Here is a 24586-nt window from a genome sequence, read left to right as displayed (position 1 = left end):
CCTGCCAAGGATAGGATGAGTGGATGCATATCTCCACTGGTTCTGGAGGGGGCCTTGTGCCCAGTGTGCTTCATCCTGCCAAGGATAGGATGAGTGGATGCATATCTCCACTGGTTCTGGAGGGGGCCTTGTGCCCAGTGTGCTTCATCCTGCCAAAGATAGGGTGAGTGGATGCATTTCTCCACTGGTTCTGGAGTGGGCCATTTGCCCAGTGTGCTTCATCCTGCTAAAGATAGGGTGAGTCGATGCATATCTCCACTTGTTCTGGAGGGGGCCTTGTGCCCAGTGATGCAACACTTGGGGCGTGGCAGTTCACAGTTCCTCACCTGGGTATCTGAGGCACGAGATTTGCAGGGACCAGGTTGCATGATAGTCCATGGAGGCAGGGCTAGAGTCCATCCTGTGGCGGCTAAGGCTGCAAATTGGTGGTAGTGCCGGTGCTGGTGAGGGTGCTGCCAGTGGTGGTGGGAGGCTCCAGGCGTTCTCCTGCAGCCTCGCACCGCTGCCCACTGGGGCTGCAGCTGCTGGTAGTGGTGCTACTGTCAGTGGTGAAGGTGGTAGTGCTTGCGGCGGTGCCTGCGGCAGTGCAGGTGGCGGTGCTGGCCGTGGTGGGGGGATGCCCCAGCCCTTCTCCTGCAGCCTCGGATGGCTGCCCACTGGGGCTGCTGCTGCTGACAGTAGTGGTGCTTATGGCGGTGCAGGTGGCGGTGCTTGCGGCAGTGCTAGCAGCGGGGCTGCTGGCGGTGCTGGCTGCAGTGCATGTGGCGGTGCTGGCGGCTATGCTGGTAGCCACCAGGCATTTACCTGCAGCCTCGGATGGCTGAAGTGCCTTGCCTGCTGTTGTGTGCACCTTCCTCACTTTGGCAGATGGTGGTGTGACCTTGGGTCTGGCAGCTAGAGTCTTTGAGGTGGCCTTGCTGGGTGGTTGGTGCTCCTTCCCCTTGCTGCATGCTGTCCCCCTCTTCACTTTGGCAGGTGGCGGAATGGTTTTGGCCTTGGCAGGGGTTGGTGGCACACTGGCTGGGCTGACGGGTGCTCCTTTTGAGCTCTTTTAGCTGCAGGAACCACAGCGGACGTCGACTTGGTGGCTGAGGTGCTGGGCTGGGTTCTGGCCACCCTGGCCCGAGGGGAAGGACGGGGGGAGGGAAAGGGAGGAGGTCAATGTTTGCTAGGAAAAGCTTCTTAGAGACACTGGAGCGTGAAGAGAGAGAGGGTTTGGGATTGGAGGAAGAGGGAGTGGTTGTAGGAGGTGTCTGTCTGCTGAGTTTGGGTGCAGATGCATGGGCTGGATGCTGTTGGGAGGTGGATGGCTGTTGGGTGGGTGGGTGCTTGTGTTTGTGTACTTTAGGAGGTGGGTTCACAGACACACTGGGAGAGGACACAGCGGACGTGCGCATTGATGTAGGGGTGGTGACTGCCAGTGAGGGGTGTGTAGTGATAGGTGTGCTGGTGCTGGAGGTAGTGGGTGAGGATGTAGTGCATGCAGGTGTGAGTGGAGACGCTACTGAGAGGGAGGTGGATGACGAGGAGGAGGGGGACACAGTGGAAGCAGTAGATGTTGGTGTGTCAGTATAGGGATGATGCATGTGTGAGTGCCTGTGAGATGCAGTGCAGTGCTTGTGTTTGCCTGAGCCACTTTTGTGTGTTGATTTGGGTGAATGATGGTCTGAAGGTGTGCTTGGGATAGGCTGGGGTTGAGGGGATTGTGACTGGGTAGAGGAAGTTGGATGGGGGGAGGCTAGAGACAGGGACAAGGGCTGCCATCAGGGAGGAGGCAGAGCCTGAAATGCTCTCTGTTGGGCCACCACACCAGAGTGAATGCCCTCCAGGTATGCATTAGTTTGTTGCAAATGCCTCTCGACACCCTGGATGACATTCAGAATGGTTGACTGCCCAACAGTGAGGGATCTCAGGAGGTCCTCACTGAGGGCAGCAGGGCTGACTAGGGCAGGGCCTGAGGTGCCTGGGGCGAAGAAGATGCCCACCCTCCTGGGTGAGCGGGCACGGGAAACATGCTGAGGGGCTGCTGGGAGGGCGGTGCTGGTAGGGAGGTGGCGGCTGTTCCTGTTGTTGGGGTGGGCATAGAGGTGACCGTCACCACCAGGGAGCTTCCATTAGAGGAGGAGTATTTGTCTGTGGTCTCCCCTCCTGTCCCCGTCATAGAGCTCCCCTCGCCCTCCATCCCACTGGTGCCCTGACCGTCAGTGGATTCGGCCTCCAGGCCCATGAGGGATGCAGCTCCCTCCATCGCCGGTGCCTCTGCTCCTCCGCCAGATTATGCTAATGCACATAAGGACAGGGTGACAAAACAAAAAGGGGGGGAAGAGACAGAGGAAGGATACACTTGGTCAATGGCAGCAACATCACCACTGTTGGTGTACACAACACACAGGGAACAGCCCTATGCACTAGGCCATGCACTACTAGTTACTTAGATAGTCACCAGCCCATAGGGTACAATGCCTGCCGCCATTAGCTGCGCACCTGAAAAACACAGGACCTGCCAAGTAGTAGATGCCCACTAACACTATTGGGGTAGGAGTGCTTCAGAGCCTGTCCAACAAGGAACCTACCCTGCCATGTTCGCCCTGGCCTAGGGGCTCCCACATCCCACATCCCCCACCCAGGTAAACCTTAATACATGCACAGTCATTATTCTGAATCTGTACTCACCCCCTTGTGGCTGCTGTGATGCCTTCAAACGCCCATCCAGCTCCGGATAGGCCACCGCCAGGATGCAGAACATCAGGGGGGCCAGGGTACGACAGGCACCCCTTCCTCATTGGGAGGCCAGCCGCAACTGGGCCTCCGCCGTCTTCTTTGCCCAATGGCGCAGGTCCTCCCACCGTTTGCGGCAGTGGGTTCTCTGCCTGTCAAAGACCCCCAAGGTCCGCACCTCCTTGGTGATGGCACGCCAAATACCCTTTTTCTGGAGGGCACTGACCTGCAGGAAAAGACAGCAGAAAAGGGAATTTAGTCAACCATCCAGACCATCACACTTATGGTCCACCATATCCCCCCATCCCCTGACGCACATACATTGACCACCATACGTGCAGAACTCTGGCCAGGATGCCTCAGCCCCCCCTACACGTGGCTTACACACACAGCAATCCATATAATCATGGCCCACACATCATGCTCACAGTGTACTTAACTGTTTGTCTGGAGGACCATAGAGTAAGATGTACTGGTGTAGGACCTCATCCACCAGTTCCTCCAACTCCTCCCCAGTGAAGGCAGGGGCCCTTTCCTCAGACACATGAGCCATTGTCGCTTCCAGACACAGGTCACAGCAGCACTTGCAGTGTATGTCCTCTCCTGTTGAAGGTCAGGTGGCAAGTGAGTGAACAGATAGAAAATGGCGGTCACGTCCATGATAGTGCGTACCGTCACCGCCGGCGTACATCGCCATTGGCTCCTGGAACCCATAGGGCCCAATGATAACCAGTGCGAAGTTGCACAGCGGTTTCGACCGCCTACCACAACGGTGCACAATGTCAGCGGAATTACCTCATTTCCACTTGTCCCTCGTCACAGGTCAGGCAGCTGCCATTTCAGGGGAGCACAATGCATGGCACCTAACTGCGTCACAGCTAACATTGGCACAGCAACTGACTCTCGGATTCACATACTGGTTCTGTAAGGGAAAAAATGCATCATTAGTGAAATAGATGTGTGAATATGACCCTCTGATCACCGTTTTCTTCCATAGGCTTCAACCGCTGAGGCTGAATATGAGATGGCGACATCCTGCGGTGTACAGACCGCTGGTGGACCTTGCGACAATGGAAGACAGACACATTATCATAACATACAGACTTGATAGGGCCACAATCCAAGAACTGTGTGCCCAATTGGAGCAAGACCTGTTGTCAGCTATCCGCCAGCCCACAGGTATCTCCCATCTAGTGCAGGTCCTGTCAGTGCTCCATTTCCTGACAAGTGGTTCCTTCCAAACTACAGTGGCCATGGCATCAGGGATGTCTCAGCCAATGATCTCCAACATGTTGACCAGAGTGTTGTCAGCCCTGCTGAAACACATGCTCAGCTACATCGTATTCCCCCAGGTGGAGGATTTGGCCACAGTGAAAGCTGACTTTTATGCCCTGGGACATATCCCCAACATCAGTGGTACCATTGATGGTACACATGTGGTATTTGTCTCCCGGAGAATTGAACATGTTTTCAAGAATAGAAAAAGCTATCACTCTATGAATGTACAGATGGTGTGTTTGGCGGACCAGTACATCTCCCATGTGAATGGCAAGTATCCTGGCTCTGTGCATGACGCCTTTATCTTGAGAAATAGCAACATCCCATTTGAGATGGGCCAACTCCAGAGGCACCGGGTGCAGCTAATAGTTGAGCCCAAGGCCCCCACCCAGTATAAGTAGGTGTCTGGGTATGGGGTTTTCCCTAAGGATTAGTGTATGTCTAACAGTTGTCTCTCGATATTTGCAGGTGACTCTGGTTACCCCAACCTCTCATGGCTACTGACCCCAGTGAGGAATGCTAGGACAAGGGCAGAGGAATGTTACAATGAGGCACATGGGCGTACAAGGAGGCTTATTGAAAGAACCTTCGGCCTCCTGAAGGCCCGGTTCCGGCGCCTCCATCTGACAGGTGGATCCCTGGAATACTTACCCAAGAAGGTGTGCCAGATCACCGTAGCATGTTGCACAAACTTTGAGACGCCAGGTGCCTTTTCTGCAGGAGGATTTGCCTGGAGATGGTCTTGTGGCAGTGGTGGAGCCTGTGGACAGTGAGGAAGAGGAGGCAGAGGAAGACAATGTTGACAACAGAAGTAATATAATACAGCACTACTTCCAGTGACACACAGGTAAGACACTGTGGGGGTCATTCTGACCCTGGCGGTCATGGACCGCAAGGGCTAACGACCGCGGAAGCACCGCCAACAGGCTGGCGGTGCTTCTGGGGCCATTCTGACTGCGGCGGTACAGCCGCGGTCAGAAAAGGGAAACCGGCGGTTTCCCGCCGGTTTCCCGCGGCCCCAGGGAATCCTCCACGGCGGCGCTGCAAGCAGCTCCGCCATGGGGATTCCAACCCCCTTCCCGCCATCCTGTTTCTGGCGGTTTTCACCGCCAGAAACAGGATGGCGGGAACGGGTGTCGTGGGGCCCCTGGGGGCCCCTGCAGTGCCCATGCCACTAGCATGGGCACTGCAGGGGCCCCCTAACAGGGCCCCATTGAGATTTTCAGTGTCTGCTTGGCAGACACTGAAAATCGCGACAGGTGCAACTGCACCCGTCGCACACCAGCAACTCCGCCGGCTCCATTCGGAGCCGGCATCCTCGTTGCTGGGGCTTTCCCGCTGGGCGGGCGGCCTTTTGGCGGTCACCCGCCAGCCCAGCAGGAAAGTCAGAATGACCGCCGCTGTCTTTTGACCGCAGTACGGTCTTCTGGCGGTTCCCGCCAGGCGGTCGGCTTCTGCCGCCCACGGGGGTCAGAATGACCCCCTGTAACTTCACTCTACTTTTCAGTTTTGTGATGGACATTGTACATGGCAGCCTGATTTCCCTATGTCTATGGCCACTCACTGTACCCTTTGGCATCTCTATTTTCAGATCTCTGTGACCCACTCTGGCTCCTGGTTTGTGTAGTGCTGCTCACTAAAGGTAATTTGAATGTAAATGTAACTGTACATATGACTTGCAATGCTTTGATAATGTTGTACTAATACATAAGTGAATCATTTGACAAACTCCATATTTGTATTTGTCCCAAGGGTGTTTATTTAAGTGCTCATAAGTAGAGGGGGATGTGCAATGGGCTGGGGTGGTGGTGGAGGGATGTCCAGTTAGAGTCAAATCTTTTGGTATCACAGATGCATTGTCCAAGGGGGCATAGGAAGGGGAGTAATGGCAGTTAAAGGTGGACAGGGTGACAGAGTGGGACAGAAGGGTGACAATCAGGAGAGTCTTTTTTCCTGCCAGGGTTCTTGGCAATGTTCTCTGGCAACTGCCTGGATCGCAGGGACCATTTGCGGGGTGGCTCTCCTTCTGCAGGTGGTGGGGTGCTGGTGGCCTGTTGTTCATGTGGCGGGGCCTCCTGTCCACTAGCACCGGCGGAGGTGGAGGGCTGTTCATCGGTGTGGCTAGTGTCAGGGGCCCGTTGGTGTGCCACTGCCTCCCTCATGGGGTTGGCCATGTCAGCCAGCACCCCTGCAATGGTGACCAGGATGGTGTAGATGTGTTTGGGGTCCACCCTGACCCACAGGTACTGTCCCTCCTGCAGCCGCTGGGTCTCCTGCAACTTGGCCAGTATATGGCCCATCGTATCCTGGGAATGGTAGTATGCTCCCAGGATGTTGGTGAGTGCCTCCTGGAGAGTGGGTTTCCTGGGCCTGTCCTCCCCCTGTCACACAGCAGTCCTCCCAGCTTCCTTGTTCTCCCTGATCTTCCTGGGTTTGTGGGGTTGCCTGGGGTCCCTGTAGTGATGGACACACTGCTAATTGACGTGTCCTGGGGACAGTGGCATGGGCCCACTGGGTTGGTGCTGTGGTGGTGTTTCCTGAGGGGGGAGGCTCTGTGGTGGGTTGGGGCTGTGGCAGGGTAACCGACTGTCCAGAGGTCCCTGATGGGCCAGGTTGGTCATCCTGATCCAGACGTGCAGAGCTGCTGTCATCACTGTGGGCCTCTTCTGGGGGGGACTGGATGTAGCAGGAACCTCCTCTCCTGTGACGCTGAGTAGGGGTCCTGTGGGGATGCAAATGCAGTGTCATTGTATCTGCGTGTGACATCTTGTGCGTGGGTATTTTCCCCTGTATGATTGTTATTTCCCTGTCAGCTTTGCTTTGTGTACGTGGTGATTTTGTGGGCTGGGTGATTCTCTCTACTTGGTATGCTGTGGAGATGGGTGTCCATGCAGGTCTGTGATGGGGTTCCATGGATTGGTTACATGCAGGGCTTGGTATTGGGATGGGTGGGTTGTGATAGTGGGGTATGTGTGAGGTGATGTAGTGAGGGTGAGGGTGGGGGTATGTGATGGCATGCAGGTTGGGGGTGATAGTGGTAAAGGTTTGACTTACCAGAGTCCATTCCTCTGTACGGCTACCTGGTGTCTTGCAACCACTGAAAGTACCTTCCTCCGTAGGTCGTTCCACCTCGTCCTGATGTCATCCCTTGTTCTGGGGTGCTGTCCCACGGCGTTGACCCTGTCCACGATTCTCTGCCATAGCTCCATCTTCCTTGTAATGGACGTCTGCTGCACCTGTGATCCGAATAGCTGTGGCTTTACCCGGATGATTTTTTCCACCATGACCCTTAGCTCCTCCTCTGAAAACCTGGGGTGTATTTGGGATGCCATGGATGTGGTGTGAGTGATATGTGTGAGGATGTGTGGGGTGATGTGTGGGGTGATGTGTTGTGAGGTGCATAGATGGTGTATGGGTTATAATGTTTTGTGCCTCTGATTGAGTGGGTGCCCCTGGCTTGTCTCTCTCTTCTTGCTATCTTTTTTTTTCGCTGTAAGGGGTTGTGGGTAATGTGGATGTGTGTTTTATATTGGACTGGGTGTGTGGGTTTGGTGTGTTTATGTGTGTCAGGTGTGTGTAGTTTGAATTGTCCAATGTGGTGTAGTTTTGTAAGTGTGTGTATATTTTGAGCACAGCGGTGGGTACCGTATATGGTTTACAACGGTTGAAAGACCGCCGTGGTGATTCGTGGGTCCTGATATTGTGGGTGTATTCCTGTTGGAGTAACGGTGTGGGTTTTGCTATCGCCAGTTTATCACTGACCTTTGGTCTGGCGGACTTGTGTGGGTGTCTATATAGTGGCAGATTTCTTAGTGTGGGTCATAATACCCGTAGCGGAATACCGCCGTGGTCACGGTATATTGACGGCCGTCTGCACGGCGGTAGGCAGCATTTATCACCAGGGTTGTAATGAGGGCCTATATATTGTTGTATTGTACAAAAACGGAATTTCAAGTTTTGCTGTTCTTGAAGCTAAGTTATTTATTTTTATATATAATCTGCTTCAAATACTACCTTTATTAAGAAAAAAGATGAAAAAACTCATACAGAAACAGTGTGCTCAACAAATTGTTGAAAAACCATTTCAGGGCAAATGAAAACTCTTCGATTGAGTCAAAATCCTTGATTGTTTAAATGCAACCTATAAAATGCATAAACTATGGCAGAAACACCTAATACCAATATACTTCTGTAACATTTTTTAGGGAAGTTGGACACATAAATCAAGCAATCAGCCATACTTACATGAAGAGAGTTACCATCAACAAAATAATTGTGTGTTTTCAGTCACCCATGAAGGACAGTGTTACAAATTCTTTCATGGAAATATAGGAGGAGAAAGAAAATGTCAAACAAAAAACAATATGTAGTAAAGGTTTACAGAAAAAAATAAATGCCCTTATATCAATGAAAATGGACTCTATATTTGTAATATCAGTGATAAGAGCATTCTGAAGCTAAGGGCATTTCAAATGACTAAACAATTATCAGCTTTAAAAAAATTAAATTCCTCCAAAACCTAGACGTCCGCCCATTTTGGACCATTACTAACCTCCAAGGTCTTTCTTTAGGTTGTTTGAAAAATCACATGTGTGACACCACATTCCATCATGTCAGAATGCTCCCCACACATCATTTAACAGTAAGAAATGATAAGACGTTATACTTTGACAAAACACCATCTTTATAATTAGACGCAATAAATTATACTCTGCTTCACTCTAAGCCAGCATGTCAACAATATTGCAGAATATGCCCAAACCAAGGCCCATATTTAAAGGAAAATTACGGAGCTTGACGCTGCGCCAAATTTGTCAGCGCCATGCTCCGTCATTTTCACAACACAGGGATGCGCTGAATTTAATTAAATAAGGTGCACCCTTGTCTTGTCCCCTGCGCTGGTGCTAAATAAAGCTGTCTGGGTCAACGCAGGCATCCTTGCACCATTGTGCGGAATGCAGCACACACAGAAGTACCAAAGCGTCATTTTGAAATGATTGTTTATGTGCAGGAAGGGACACCTTCTGCAACATAAACAATCATCTCTGGCATTTTGCTCTTTCTATGCCTGCTGCAGAATGCAGCACACATAGAAAAAGCAAAAAACAAGGAGGAATAAAAGTATTCCTCTTCGTTGCAACTTACTAACGCTACCCCTTGGGTGGTTTTAGATTTTGCCGCTGCCTCAGGTTTGTGGAAACTTGTAAATCTGAGGCAGTGTCAAAATGCAATGAGTGTTGCTGTGACACGCCCAAAGTAACATCCATTACAAACCCCTTCCAAGCAAAGGGCTGCGTGTGAAGGGGCCGTATTTACAAAGTGGCGTTAAGCCACAAAAAGTGGCTTTATGCCACCTTGTAAATACGGCGCAACGCATTGCACCACGAGAGCGTCACAAAAGGTGATGCTCTGGTGGCACTAGGGGCTCATAAATATGCCCCTACATGTTTTGATCTATTCTCTGACAACAATAATTGGTAATGCGTTGTCTTTAGTACAATGAATTAGAAAATTTAATAATGGACTTAGCGAATTCCAAAATGGATATTCATGAATTTCAAGAAACAATTTGTGAAATCCCTACTCAGATTTGCATTTGTTGCCAAATAACACATTATAAGAAGCAAGTAAAATTATTGTTCTCCTTGAAAAAAATAAAAATGAGGATAAAAAAGAATGGAGAAATACAACACTTTTTTTTGCAGAAGAAAAACACAGCCCCTCATTATGAGTTTTGTGGGTGAAACTCTTGCGGTCTGGTTACCGCCCATGCGGTCCTGTTCCTGCGGCCACTATTAAGAATTTCCCACTGGGTCAAGGGGCGGAAACAGAGTTTCTGCCTGTTGGCCTAGCGGGAAACAGCCCACAACATTGAAACTGGCTCGTAATTGAGCCGGCAGCAATGTTGCGGTGCATAGGGTGCACCAGCACCCGTAATGCCTTTCTGCAAAAAGAGCGATGGGGCTGGCCATGGGAGCCCCTACACTGCCCATGCCAGGTGCGTGGCCAGTGCAGGTGCCCCCATGGGGCCTGTGCGCCCACCCTGCAAGTCTTTACACAGCGGTGCTACCGCCATGTATAAACTGGCAGAGAGGGGACTCGTAATCCCCAGGGCAGTTCTGCTTGCATCGCTGCCCTGGTGGAACAGGACCGGCAGCACCGGCAGACCGATGACAAGTTGTGGCGGTGCTGGCAGTCTGACAGTGGCGCGACTGCCAAGGTCGTAATGGGGCTGCCGGACTGCCACATTAGTGGCGGTCCTACTGCTACCGCGGCCCTGGCAGTCTGAAGACCACCAGGGTCGTAATGACCACCACAGTCTTTGAATAACCTGTTATCTGGAATTACTGCCTTGAAAATGTAGCTCATGAATTCATACCTTCATGTGGAATTCATAACAGTTTGAAAATATACCCAATCCCCTCAGAATTTCAGCAATTGAATTTATATGAAAGCATTTTCATTCAAACAGTGCACACCAAAATATTGAAAAATTCAGCCACATAAATTAGTATGCACACTGAAAGTAAAATGTGTTTTTCTTTGTTAGAAATTGGGTTTCTAGTTGGCAGTGGCATGCACCTTGTCCAAATAGGAAGCACAATCCTAGTCATAGTAAGTCAGTTATATAGCTTTAGTTGGCAGAGGTATGCACCCTGTCCAAGTAGGGACCACAAACCTCATCCTCAGCAGCAGGGGCAAAGCATCAGCATCTAGGTTCTGTTCGGCTCAATGATGACAATGCATGGATTTCTGTAGAAGACAGCTGCAGGACCCACTTCCAAGGGTCCAGGACTAGATTGCTGTCACTTAGCATGGAAGACTCACAGTTGGCAAAGTCCAAGAGCTGTTGCAGAATTGAATGAAGTCTTTGATGCCCCTTAGACTTCAGAACAGGAGGCAAGCCAGGAGGCCCCTGGAGTTACTTTGGACCTGGGGATGATGTGGGTCTAGTCCTTCTCACCAGGTGAGGAGGTCAGCAGGCAGCAGGTCAGTACAGACAAGAAAGCCAACCTTCCAGTCCAGCAGAGTAGCAATCCTCAGAGCAGCACAGCAGCTATTCTTATTGGCAGAGTATCCACAGGTCCAGAAGTGTGCTAATTTAGTAGGGTCAGAATTCCAGGTCTTATTCTTATGGGTGCCTTAGAAGCAGGGATGACTTGAAAGAGGGGATTTGAAGTGCACATAGGTCTTCCTTTTACTGCCCTGATTTCAGACACACTACAGAGGTGTATATAGCTCTTGGTGTGGGGACAGGCACAGCCCTATTACGGGTGCAAGTGTAAGTTCTTCCCTCCCATCCTGCCCAGATGTATCAGCCTGGTGATGGCCCATCAGGAGGTGAATGGTCCATCAGGCACACTTCAGCTCCCTTTGTATGTAACTGTAGGGAATGCACACAGCCCAGCCGTCTTGCAACCCAGACGCGTAGTGGAGGCAGGCAACAGACACATAGGGATTAAGAACAGAAAAATTACATTTTTAAAGTTGTAATCAGAAATCCAACTTTACCATTAAGGGGGATTTATTATTATAAGTCCACAGGTACCAAACATGATTGTCCTACTCCTTCATAATCAGTAATTATACTTAATAAATACATAAAGGAATCACCAAAGTTATCCTAGGAGAGGAGTGGGCCTCACAGTAATGAAAAACAAATTTCAGAGTTTTTCATTACCAGGACATGTGCAGTGAAAAAGTATATGTCCTACTACCTAGGGCCTAATTTAGGGGTGTCCTATGAGCAGTAAAAGGAGAGTTTAAGGCTTTGCACGGGGTCTTAAATGGCAAGTCCACATGGTAGTGAAGCTGCCCATAAAGGCTCTGCAGTAGTAGGCCTCAGACATGTTTAAAGGTCTACCGAAGTGGGTGGCACAATCAATGCTACAGGCCCACTAGCAGCATTTAATTTACAAGCCCTGTGCACATATAGTACACTTTACTAGGGACTTATGAATACATTAAATATGCCAATTATGGCTACATCAATGTTTTAGAGGAGTGAACACATGGACTTTAGCAGTGGTTAACAGTGGTAAAGTGCCCAGAGACCTAAGGCCAGCAAAAACAGATCAGCAAAAGTGAGGCAAGAGTGGCAAAAAGATTGGGGGAAGACCATCCTAAGACTGTCAGGTCTAACATTCTTTCATTACATTTCAACAAAAACACAACCACTCTCGGAATTGAACAGGAAATAGAGAAACCATTAGTGGTTTTATCCAATGGGGTACCTACAAAAGAGTTAATAATTGGTAACAATTATTTAGCTTAAACAAATTCACAAAGCACTACATTATCTTGAAAAAAACAACATACACTATAAAGATTTTGATGTTGAAAACTACATCTCCACTACATACTTCTCATTGGGAAAAGCAAATCAAACAGGACAAGTTTAACAGATTAGTGAGGAACAAGCTGAACAAACATATGAATTTAAATAAATGAATGCCATAATAAATCACACTATAAGACTAGAAACCTTCCCAATGCATTGCTGACACCCTTTCATATTACATCATTTATAGCGTGTTGAATCACATCATTCATACCAACACTCATGACATCTGAAATTACATAATTTATGAGAACACTGTGCATGTTAGCAGGCCACGTTACAGTTAATATAGTGTGGCTAGCAATTTGACAATACTATATATGGAGATGCACGAGTAATAGTAAGCATTGGGTGGAGAGCAAATTTTAATTCTAAGTTATAACAATAACTTGAATTTCTAAGGTTTGTGTAGTTTAAGTTAGTTTTGCATAGAAATAATAAATTAAGTTCTCCTAACTATAGCTTATCTTAAACCTTTATTTTTTTCATTGCTATATGTATACATAAATATACACACACACAGACACATAGGCTACTAGTGTCTAGTTAGCACCACGTTTCAATAGGAAATTGATTATTTGGTTTGCTTATAACTTCAACAGTGCCATTTTATGAATCTTTACAAAACTTTCCAAAAAAGTCTCACCCACCTCAGCTTTTTCTTGGAAAGTTTTGGGATGATTTGTCAAGCAGGGACAGAGAAAAAGTAGGGTCCCAAAACACATTTTCCCCATGCACATTTCCATAAGAAAATTCAATACAGCTACAGCCAAAACTGCTGAGTGGTATTAACCCAAATGTGTCAGAAAGCTAGATCTTGGACAAGAAAGTGTTTTTGTGATTTGGTGTAAATCCATTCATTAGTTTGAAGAAATTAGGGTTCAAAATATGTGTATATTTCAACCCATCACAGGTACGTAGACCTGTTAGATCTAGAGATAAGATCTGATTGGATGCCACTACATTGACAAAGATATGGCAGCAGCCATTTTAGGACTTGGGGGCTCAGTCACTCATTTTGCACCCACTTTTAAAAAAAAGAATAATACATGAGCACAAGAGCTTCTAATCAAGTATTCATTGCTCAATGCAAGGAGCACCCCATAATGCCCTAAGGAGTTTTTAAATTATATTTGTTCTTCCTGGTAGTACACCTAAAAGGAACTGGGGCACCACCAACTAGTTTTGTAATGTTTGGGGGGACCGAATGGAGTGCAGCAGCCACCAACAACATTAGAAAATTACAGTAAGTGTCCTTGGTCATTGAATTCATGACCCCAGGACAACCTACCATGTCTGTTTTTAAAACACTCCAAGCTGGAGCTTTATGCTTTTTGGCTGGAGTGCAGGTAGTGGGTTATAGGATTGCATTTAGGGGCCTGAAAAATGTAAAAAAAAGACTCAATGGAATGTTGACTTTTTCTTAAATGCCTTATTGAAAATATTGTGACAATATTATTAAACAGTGCAATGAGTGAATTTATAAAATACACATTTGATTATAGGTATTGGTAGATTTTAGACAATGCCAATAGATACTCTTTATATATGTTCATGTGCTGACCCCTTGATAAAGACTATAGGCCTACTTTTTACATTTTGATTTTCTGACCCTTTGACAAAGTAAGTCTGCTTTACTTACAATGACACCCTTTTAATTGTTACTTCACTTAGTCAGCCGTGCGCACAGCTTGGGATTGGGTACAGGGCCTGGCCGAAAGCCATGTGTGATGGGGGATTGGGCACCCATGGGCAGCTGGGTGCATAGCCCTGCCCGAAGCTGTGCCCTAAAGTAACTATAAATTGCACCTTAGCTATGCTTTGCTAATTATCTCACATATTACATTACTCATGACATGTTCTATGGGAAAATTGATAACATTGCTGCAACATTTGAAATGATATTATTGATTACAACACTGTGCATGGCTAGGGTACTTTTAAGGCAGGCTGTTATAGTTACTGGAGATAACTATACTTATTGAATTTGAGGCGTTTTGATTATTTAAATTGGTGTGTTTTATCTCACATTTTCACCTAACTATGACATCCCTTTAGCCTTTGCGTTTTTCAGTGAATATGAATGTGTTTCTCATATCAATATATATTTATCTATATCTATGTATATTTATATCTACAACTCTATCTATCTATCTGTCTATCTATCCATCTATCTATCTATCTATCTATCTATCTATCTATCTATCTATCTATCTATCTATCTATCTATTTATTGTTTCCTTTCCGGTCCTAAATAGCACTCCAGTGATGTTAAATTTAAGTTGATACTAGCATATGTCAAAGTCTGAGCAGATATCTCCAAGTAACAAGAACATTTCATTGATACACCCACATATTGAATAGCAAAACCTTCCCACTATTATCCAAATAACTAAGACTTCCTTTTGGAGAAAGATACTGTTCTTGCAAGAGCTATATTTTAGTGTTGTTTTCAATCATTTCTACTAATCAGAGAGGAATCCTGCATCTCTAACAGAGAATCTTTATAAATGTACAGATTAGAAGTCAGATAAACAAACTGAATGAAGAACTAGATATAGGTTGTTATGTGAATGTAAATATGTGCTTGTCTTTGTGAGGAAAACTCTTTGAAAATCAGTAGTTACGACCAGATGTTCATTGAGCTAGAGGAAGATCAACCGTGAATGTGAATAGGTATGTGTGTAGAGATTGCATAGCATGTAATCTCTCAATCTATTGCTAAAGGGCATACAAAAATCCAAATAATCCAAATTGCTAAAGTAAGGATTCAGCATTATTTTAATCTATTTGGTTTCTAGGTCACCCCAGTCAAATCTGGAAGTAATTTAACATTTCTCAGTACAAGATGTAAAAGACTGGTGGTAGACATTGTTCATGCATTTGCAACTTGCCAGGCTATCTAACCATACTGGGGAAAGGTTTTTCCTAAAATCTCATTCAATGTTGGTTCTCATTTGAATCTAAAAGATTCCACTGTGTCATTTGTTTGTGTCTACTTTTAACATCTGCACAAAGCAAGCATTTAAAGGGGGCACACCATTGCTTTCAATGGGTATCTATGTACTGTACAGGATTAGCGCCAAATTTGTGGCGCTAATCCTACACATTACATCAATAGTGTAAAAAATGTAGACACTATTGCCCCTACCTTGCGCCATGGTGCACTGTATATTAAATACAGAGCACACATGGTGGCGGTAGGGGGTACACTAAGGGGCACAAGAAAAGTGGTGCTGCATTGGATGCAGTGCCAGTTTTCTTAAATCAGGCCCATGTTGTCTCCTAGAAGCTTGAACAGCTACCCCTAATTCCCAAGTTAACATTTTTTTCTTCAATCTACAGACAACAAAGCAAAACCAGATTCATGTTTCCTGCAGAAGCCAGGGGAGATGGATAGATAGGCAGAACCCAAGCAGGACAAACCTTCAACCAAGTTCAAAAAGGAAACCAAGATGAGCGGGGCCAAGCAGGAGCAATCAGCAGCACTGAAGCGCCCTCTTTCTTTATCTTCAACAACAGTAACACATTTGGAGGGAATGGGTGAGAGGGATAAAGGAGAGCCTGAGGCCAAGGGCAGGAAAGAGCATTTATCACTCAAACAGACTCCTCATAGAGCCTTGAAAGTAAAAGAAGAAGAAGGGAATGTTTGAGTTGGAAGGAGATCTAACCCTGAGACCCCCTGCCTCTCCTGCATACACTTAAAGATCCTGAGAGGATGATAACCTCCTGCTGAGATTGTTTGCAAGGACATTCTGGATCCCTGATAGTGAGTATTCAAGACAAAGAACGGCACATTTTTTGCCCACTGAAAAACTATGTCGCATTTCTGCCAACATAGAGAGAACTGGAACCCTCCTGTTAATATAGGACTTGGCAGTTGTATTTTCTGTCCTTATAGGAACTGCTGACCCCGACAAGGTTGAAACAAAATCTAACAAATTCGGAAGAATTGCTTCTAACTCTTTCCAGTTCAAAGAGGGCTCACCTTCCTGATCAGGACACCTGCCTTGAAGAAAATAGTTGACCATTCATGTTCCTTATCCCAATTTGCTGGAGTCTGTTGTTACTTCCATCCAACCTGGAAGTGAGAGACATACTTCTTCATCAGATGATTGGGACTGAGGCACCAGTTCCACTTCTTCTTGAGAGGTGGAAAAATGTTCAACTGCTGATCAAATTTGGAAAATGTCAGTTTTAATGACATCAGACATTTTCTTAAGAAGATCCCTATGTGAAATATTAACTAAGGGCCTAGGATGACAAAGGCATTCATGATACCATTAATTTGCAGCCCAGGTTCAATTCTTGGGGCCTTTTCTCTAAAGAATACATTATTATGATCCTTGAGCTTCTGAATTCCTCAATCAGAAGAACCACCAGACCTCCATCTGTCCAAAATCGTGCTCATATAAACTTCACATCCTGAACTGGCTTAAAGTGACTCATCCAATTTTGTTAGAAAATCATGATTCTGCAGAAGATTGAAAACAATTTCTGGATGGAAAATCTGTCAACCAATTATCTAATAAACAGGGGCCAAGAACTTTGTGAAAACTCTGGAAGATTTCTTGAAAGCAAACTGGAAAATTGAGCTATTTGTGAAGTTGTCAGAGATCTTTGGTGGTCCTGGTGAATAGAAATGTGCATCTAGGCATCTTGGAGATATAGCTTGACTAGAAACGTCCCTGGGAAAAACCACATTGATAAACTATTTTATAGAGCTTCTCTTGAAATGAATTGCAGGACTTAATCATTTTCAGATCTAGTCCAACTGGACTCTGCCTTAAGATTTCTCTATCAGGAAGAGAATTTAGTAATTACCTTCTCGTTTTCTTGTGTAATCATAGGAACTGTTGCCATTTTATTTTTCTTCAATAAAGCAAACATTTCTATTCACATAACTTGTGCCTTTGAATTGCTTGCTAAAATGGAAGTAAAGTTGGACCCCATGTTTGTAGGCACATAAACGACGCCCACAGTATAGGAATGCTGAACAATATTCAACATGCACTTGCTAGAAACATCCTCTTTTCAGGCGCCCAAAGGTTCCTGAATATAACCTCTAATTGCTGACTTGTCCCTTGCTCCATTATAGCCAGGACCTTTGCTTAGGTCCCAAAGACTGAGAGGCTATCCTTCACTTTATTTCAGAATTATTCAGTTAGAAACCTCTTTGGCATAAGAAAATAGAAGAATGAGTATAGCACCTATTGAACGCAAGACTTGTACATGCATCTATTTAAGTGTTCTTGTCTTTTGTAGGAAAGGGGATGTTTTGTGTCCTTAAGTGTTTTGATAATAGTAGCGTAAATCTGGTTCCCAAAAAAACATCTTGCTCATAAACGGATTATTCAAAATATTTCTTTGAGTTTCTCAGACACATATGATGTCTAGTTGACTGTACTACTGAATATCGATAACAAAAATAACAATATTGCAAACCACAATATCAAATGTTTGTTGACCCTATGTAAATTTAAAAAAATCAAAATACATAATATTGAGCATTAAAATCAAATATGTTAACCTCTTCGCTGCCAGGCCTTTTCCCTCTCCTGTGCCAAGCCTTTTTTTTTGGCTATTTGCAGCCTTATTTTTCCAACATCCTAGGAATTAAAAAAAAATGGGAAAAGGGGCTAAGCATGTGTTTTCCCTGAAAATGGCATCAACAAAGGAGTTGAAATGCTAAAATCACCATCTTCCCAGCTTTCAGGAAGAGGCAGACTTGAATCAGAAAACCACATTTTTCAACATAATTTTATCATTTTACTGGGACCTACCTATTTTTACTATTTTTTGTGCTTTCAGCCTCCTTCCAGTTAGTGACAGCAATGAGTGTTGAACCAGTGCTGGATCCTGGACTGCTAAACATTTCTGAAAAGTAGACAGAATTTTAAATTCAGCAAGGGGTCATTTGTGTATATCCTTCAAGGTTTTCCTACAGAAAGTAACAGCTAAAATAAAAGAAATATTTAAATTGAGGTAAAAAAAGAGCCATTTCTCTCCACGTTTTCTTCTAAAACGTTTTCCAGCTATGGCAGCCTTTTTAAAGCAATATTCCGTTATGTCTCCTATACCCTTCTGGTTGTGGGGATATATAGGGCTTGTAGGTTCATCAAGAACCCTAGGTTCCCAGAGCCAATAAATGAACTTCACCTTGCAATGGGTTTTCATAGTATACCGGGCATACAGCAATTTATTTGGTGAACTATAATGAGTGAAAAATAGGTATCAAGGAAACCTTTGTATTTCCAAAATGGCACAAGATAAGGTGTTAAGAAACAGTGGGTATTTGCACAGCTCTGAATTCCGGGGCCCCCATTCTAGCCTTGTGAATTACAGGGCATTTCTCAAATATACGTCTTTTTTACACTCTGTTTTACATTGGGAAGGAAAAAATGTAGAGAAAGACAAGGGGCAATAACACTTGTTCTTCTATGCTGTGTTTCCCCAATTCTCCCGATAAAAATGGTACCTCACTTGTGTGGGTAGGCTTAGTGCCTTGTGACAGGAAATGCAACATGGACAATTCACATTTTTACTTTGAAATCTGATGTGTTTTTTGGAAAGTGCCTAGCTGTGGATGTTGGCCTCTAGCTCAGCCGGCACCTAGGGAAACCTACCAAACCTGTGTATTTTTTAAAACTAGACACCTAGGGTAACCCAAGATTCCCAAGTGGTGTAGCCAAGGATGTAACCGTTACATCCTTGTCACCCAAGGGCTTAACCCTTTTGCTGCTTGATTACCTCACCGACCCCCTTGCTAAGGCTTTCTTTTGTCTATTTGCGGTAGTTCGCACTTAAGCCTTCATACCAATTTGTCTATATAAGCTATCCATACCAAATTTGTGTCCTTTTTTCCACCATTCTTTTGATCCAAAAGGTACCCATAGTTTGTAGATTCTCATAGAAGGGACTGCTAAATTGGCCAAAATATAGCTACATTTTGTTTTTTAGGGGACAAATTGGAAACAGTGCTGCAGAGAAAGTGTCTGGTTAGTTTACTTCAAATGGCATCAACAAAGGTTTGCAGTGCTAAATATCACCATCTTCCCAGCTTTCAGGAACAGGCAGACTTAATTCAGAAAACAACATTTTTTAACACAGTTTTGGCATTTTACTGGAAGATAGCCCATTTTAAAATATTTTTTGTGCTTTCAACCTCCTTCCAGTTTGTGGTGAAAACAGGTGTGAAAGCCATGGTGGTTCCTGGAAAGCTATACATTTCTGAAAAATAGACAAAATCCTGAATTCAGCAAGGGGCCATTTGTATACATCCTGCAAAGTTTTCCTAAAGAAACCAAGGGGCATATTTAAGAGCCCCTAGCACCACCACAGCATCACTTTTTGTGACGCTCAGGTGGTGCTATGCACTGTTCGATATTTACAAGGAGGTGTAATACCACATTTTGTGGCGTTATGCCTCCTTGTAAATATGGGCCCCTCTGATGCAGTTTTCTGCATCAGTGGGGTGTGCAGTGGATGTTGCTGTGGGGGTTCCACCACAACACCTATTGATTTTGATGCTGCCTCAGATTTTCGAGCTGTCCTAAACAAGAGGCAGAGCCAAAAACTAACTCCATCCAAGGGGTGGCGTTAGCATGGCAAAACGAGGAGAAATGCTTTTATTCCTCCTCGTTTTTTGCTTTCTCTATGTGTGCTGCAGCCTGCAGCACACATAGAAGAAGCAAAACGCCATGGACGATTATGTATGTTCAGGAAGATGTCCCTTCCTTCACATAAACAATCATTCAAAATGACGCTTTGGTACTTCTATGTGTGCTGCATTTTGCAGCACACATAGAAGTGCCAAATCACCAATATAGATTGTTTATATGCAGGAAGGGACACCTTCCTGCACATAAACGATCTATCAGCTCAGCGCAGAAACCCTTGTGCTATGGTGCAAAGATGCCTGCACGGGCGCTACACAACTTAATTCAGCGCTAGCAGAGGGGAAAACGCAGTGGTGCACCATATTCCTCTAAATACGGTGCACCCTTGCATTTCAAAAGTGGTGCAGTACTGCTCCTTTTGGTGCAGCACAGTGTTGTGACACTTTAGCATAAATCTGGGCCCAAGTGTTCAAATAATAAAATATTGAGCTGTACCTTGCAATGGTTTTTCATTGTGTTCCGTTATAGAGCAATTCATCTGATGAAAAATAAATAGTGAAATACAGGTATCAAAGAAAAGTATATATTTCCAAAACAGGTATAAGATATGGTGTTTAGAAGCAGGGGTTATGTTCACCTCTCTGAATTTGTGGGTACCCATACTTGCATGTGAACTAGAGGGTATTTCTCAAAATGACTTATTTCTTACACATTGTCTTAAATTTGGAAGGTGAAAATTTAGACATTTAGGGGCATATTTATACTCCGTTTGCGCCGAATTTGCGTCGTTTTTTTCGACGCAAATTCGGCGCAAAACTAACGCCATATTTATACTTTGGCGTTAGACGCGTCTAGCGCCAAAGTATGAGGAAAGAGCGTCATTTTTTTGCGTGAACGCCTTCCTTGCGTTAATGAGATGCAAGGTAGGCGTTCCCGTCTAAAAAAATGACTGCGACGCAAATGCGTCGTATTTATACTCCCGGGCAAAAATCACGCCCGGGAGTGGGCGGGGCAAAAAACCCTGCATTTGCGCCGGATTTTAACGCCTGGGTCAGGGCAGGCGTTAAGGGACCTGTGGGCTCAAAATGAGCCCACAGCTGCCCTCCCATGCCCCCAGGGACCCCCCCTGCCACCCTTGCCCACCCCAGGAGGACACCCAAGGATGGAGGGACCCATCCCAGGGACATTCAGGTAAGTTCAGGTAAGTATAATTTTTTATTTAAAAAAAAAAAAATCTTGGCATAGGGGGGCCTGATTTGTGCCCCCCTACATGCCTCAATGCCCAATGACCATGCCCAGGGGACATAAGTCCCCTGGGCATGGCCATTGGGCAAGGGGGCATGACTCCTGTCTTTACTAAGACAGGAGTCATGTAAATGGCGTCTGGGCGTCGTTAAAAATGGCGCAAATCGGGTGGAGGCGATTTTTTGGCGTCAACCTGACTTGCACCATTTTAAGACGCCCTAACGCCATTTTCCCCAACGCCGGCGCTGCCTGGTGTACGTGGTTTTTTTCCACGCACACCAGGTAGCGCTGGTCTGCTAGCGCCGGCTAACGCCATTCAATAAATACGGCGCCCGCATGGCGCTTCAGAATGGCGTTAGCCGGCGCTAAACTTTTTGACGCTAAACTGCGTTAGCGCAGTTTAGCGTCAAAAAGTATAAATACGGGCCTTATTCTATTATTCTGTGTTCCCCTAAGACGTCTGATAAAAATGATACCTCATTTGTGTGGGTAGGCCTAGTGCCCAAGACAGGAAACAGCCCAAATTACAACATGGAAATATCAAATTTTTCCACTGAAAACTGACTCATTATTTGCAATGTGCCTAGCTGTGGATTTTGGGCCTTACCTTAGCAGGCACCTAGGGAAACCTAGAAAATCTGCCCAATGGTTGTGGAATCTAGGATGGGGTGACTTGCATGGCTCTCAACAGTTTGTGTTACCCAGAATCCCTTGTAAACCTCACACCTTGACTACAAAACACATTTTCCTCATATTTCTGTTATGAAAAGTACTGGAATCTGCAGTAAATCACAAACTTTCTTCCATCCAGCATTACCCTATGTTTTCTCATAAAAATGGTGCCTCACTTGTGTGGGTAGGCCTAGTGGCTGTGACAGGAAATGTCTCAAATCACAAGATCATATCAAATAGTTCCACTCAAAACTGACCTGTTTTTTGCAAAGTGAGTAGCTGTGGTTGTTGGCCTCTAGCTCAGCTGTCACATAGGGAAACCAGCAAAACTGTACTTTTTTGAAAACTAAACACATAGGGTAATCTAGGAAGGATGGATTGTGAGGCTCTCGCCAGGATCTTTTACCCAGAATCCGTTGCAAACCTCAAACCTTACTAAAAAAGCATAATTTCCTCATATTTCTGTGAATCTGGAATCTGTGGGGAGGCACAAACCTCCTTCCACCCACCCATGCATTCTCCTAAGTCTCCTAATAAAAATTGTACCTCATTTGTGTGGGTAGACCTAGTTACCGCGACAGGAAACGGCCCAAAACGCAACATGAATACATCACATTTTTCCACACAAAAATGACCCTTTTTTGCAAAGTGGGCAGCTGTGTTTTTTGGGCCCTAGCTCTGCTGGCACCTAGGGAAATAGAGTAAACCTGCACATTTCTGAAAATTAGACCCCCAGGGAAGTCTTGCATGTCTCTCACCAGGTTGTTTTACTCAGAATCCTTTGCAAACCCCAAACTTTGACTAAAAGCACATTCCTCAAATGTCTGTGATAGAAAGCTGTGAAATCCGCATAGAGCCATAAAACTCCCTTCCACCCAGCAGTCTCCTAAGTCTTCTGATAAAAATGGTACCACAAATGTGTGGGTAGGCCTAGTGCCCGCTACAGAAAATGCAACTAAAAATGCAACACGTATAAATCACAGTTTTCAATGTAAAACTGACCCATTTTTTGCAAAGTGGGTAGCTGTGGTTTTTAAGCCATAGCTCAGTTGGTACTGAGGGAACCCTAGAAAACCTGTACATTTTTCAAAACTAGACACATTGGGAAATAGAGGATGGGGGTCACTTGCATAGCTCTCACCAGCTTTTACCCAGCATTCTTTGCAAACCTCAATCTTTCACTAAAAAACACATTTTCCTCCCATTTCTGTGATGGATGTTTCCAAAATCTAGAGGAAGCCAAAAACGTCTTCCACCTAGCATTCCCCTAAGTCTTTTGATATAAATAGTACCTCACATGTGTTGTTAGGCCTAGTGGCTGTGACAGGAAATGTTCCAAAACGCAACATCGATAAATACATTTTATCCACACAAAACTGCTCCTTTTTTTGCAAAGTGGGGAGCTCTGTTTTTTGGTCCCTAGCTCAGCTGACACCTATGGAAACCTAGCAAACCTGTAAATTTTTTAAAACTATACACCTAGGAGAATCCAGGATGTAGTTACTTGCATGGCCCTCAACAGGTTATGTTACCCAGAATCCTTTGTAAAACTCACACCTTGACTAAAAACACATTTATTAACTTTTCTGTGTTTTCTGTGTTGGAAAGTTCTGGAATCTGAAGGGAGCCACAAACTTCCTTCTACCTAGCATTCCCCTAAGTCTTCTGATAAAAATTCTACATCACTTGTGTGGGTAGGCATAGTGCCCACAACAGGAAACAGCCCAAAACACAATGTGGACACATCACAGTTTTCCTCTGAAAACTGACTTGTTGTTTGTAATGTGTATTTTCAACCAGCATCTAGGGAAACCTATCAGATCTGCATTTTGTGAAAACTAGACACCTAGGGGAATCCAGGATGGGGAGACATGTGAATCTTACCAGGTTGTTTTACCCAGAAACCTTCGCAAACCTTACATTTTGACTAAAAAACACATTTTTCCCACCTTTCAATGAAGGGAAATTCTGGAATCTTCAGGGAGCCACAAACTTCTCTCCACCCAGCATTCTTTGTAGTTTTCTGATAAAAATGGCACCTCATTTGTGTGGGTAGGCCTAGTCCCTCCGTCAGGAAACGGCCCAAAACAACATGGATACTTCATATTTTTCCATGCAAAAGTAACCCATTTTTTGCAACGTGGGTAGCCGCGGGTTTTTTTGGTCGTAGCTCAGTTGGAACCAAAGGAAACCTAGCACACCTGTACACTTTTTAAAACTAGACAACTAGGGAAATCCAGGATGGGGTGACTTATGTGCCGCTCACCAGGATATTTTACCCAGAACCCTTTGCAAACCTCAAATGTTGACTAAAAACACACATTTTCCTCACATTTCTGGGATGGATTCTGCTGAAATCCGCAGGAATCAAGAAAATTCCTACCGCCCATTGTTCCATTTCTGCCTATAAACATGCTGTGCCACTTTTTGTGACAGGTTCTAGTGCCAGTGACAGGAATGACTCAAACCAAGGACAATGAGAGCCCTATTGATCTTGGTTGGATCCATTACTGTCACTGGCACTAGGCCTAACCACACATGTGGTACAGCATTTGTATCAGCAGACATGGGTCAATGCTAGGTGGTAGGAAATTTGTGGATTTCTGCAGATTCCAGAAGTTTCCATCACAGAAATGTGAGGAAAATGTATGTTTTTTGTCAATGTTTCAGGTATGCAGAGCATTGTGGGTAAGTAAATGGTGTAAAATGCATG

Source organism: Pleurodeles waltl, chromosome 8 (genome assembly GCF_031143425.1).
Source record: "Pleurodeles waltl isolate 20211129_DDA chromosome 8, aPleWal1.hap1.20221129, whole genome shotgun sequence".
Taxonomy (NCBI): domain Eukaryota; kingdom Metazoa; phylum Chordata; class Amphibia; order Caudata; family Salamandridae; genus Pleurodeles; species Pleurodeles waltl.
The sequence above is the reverse complement of the archived record's forward strand: the minus strand, read 5'-3'. Positions refer to the sequence as shown.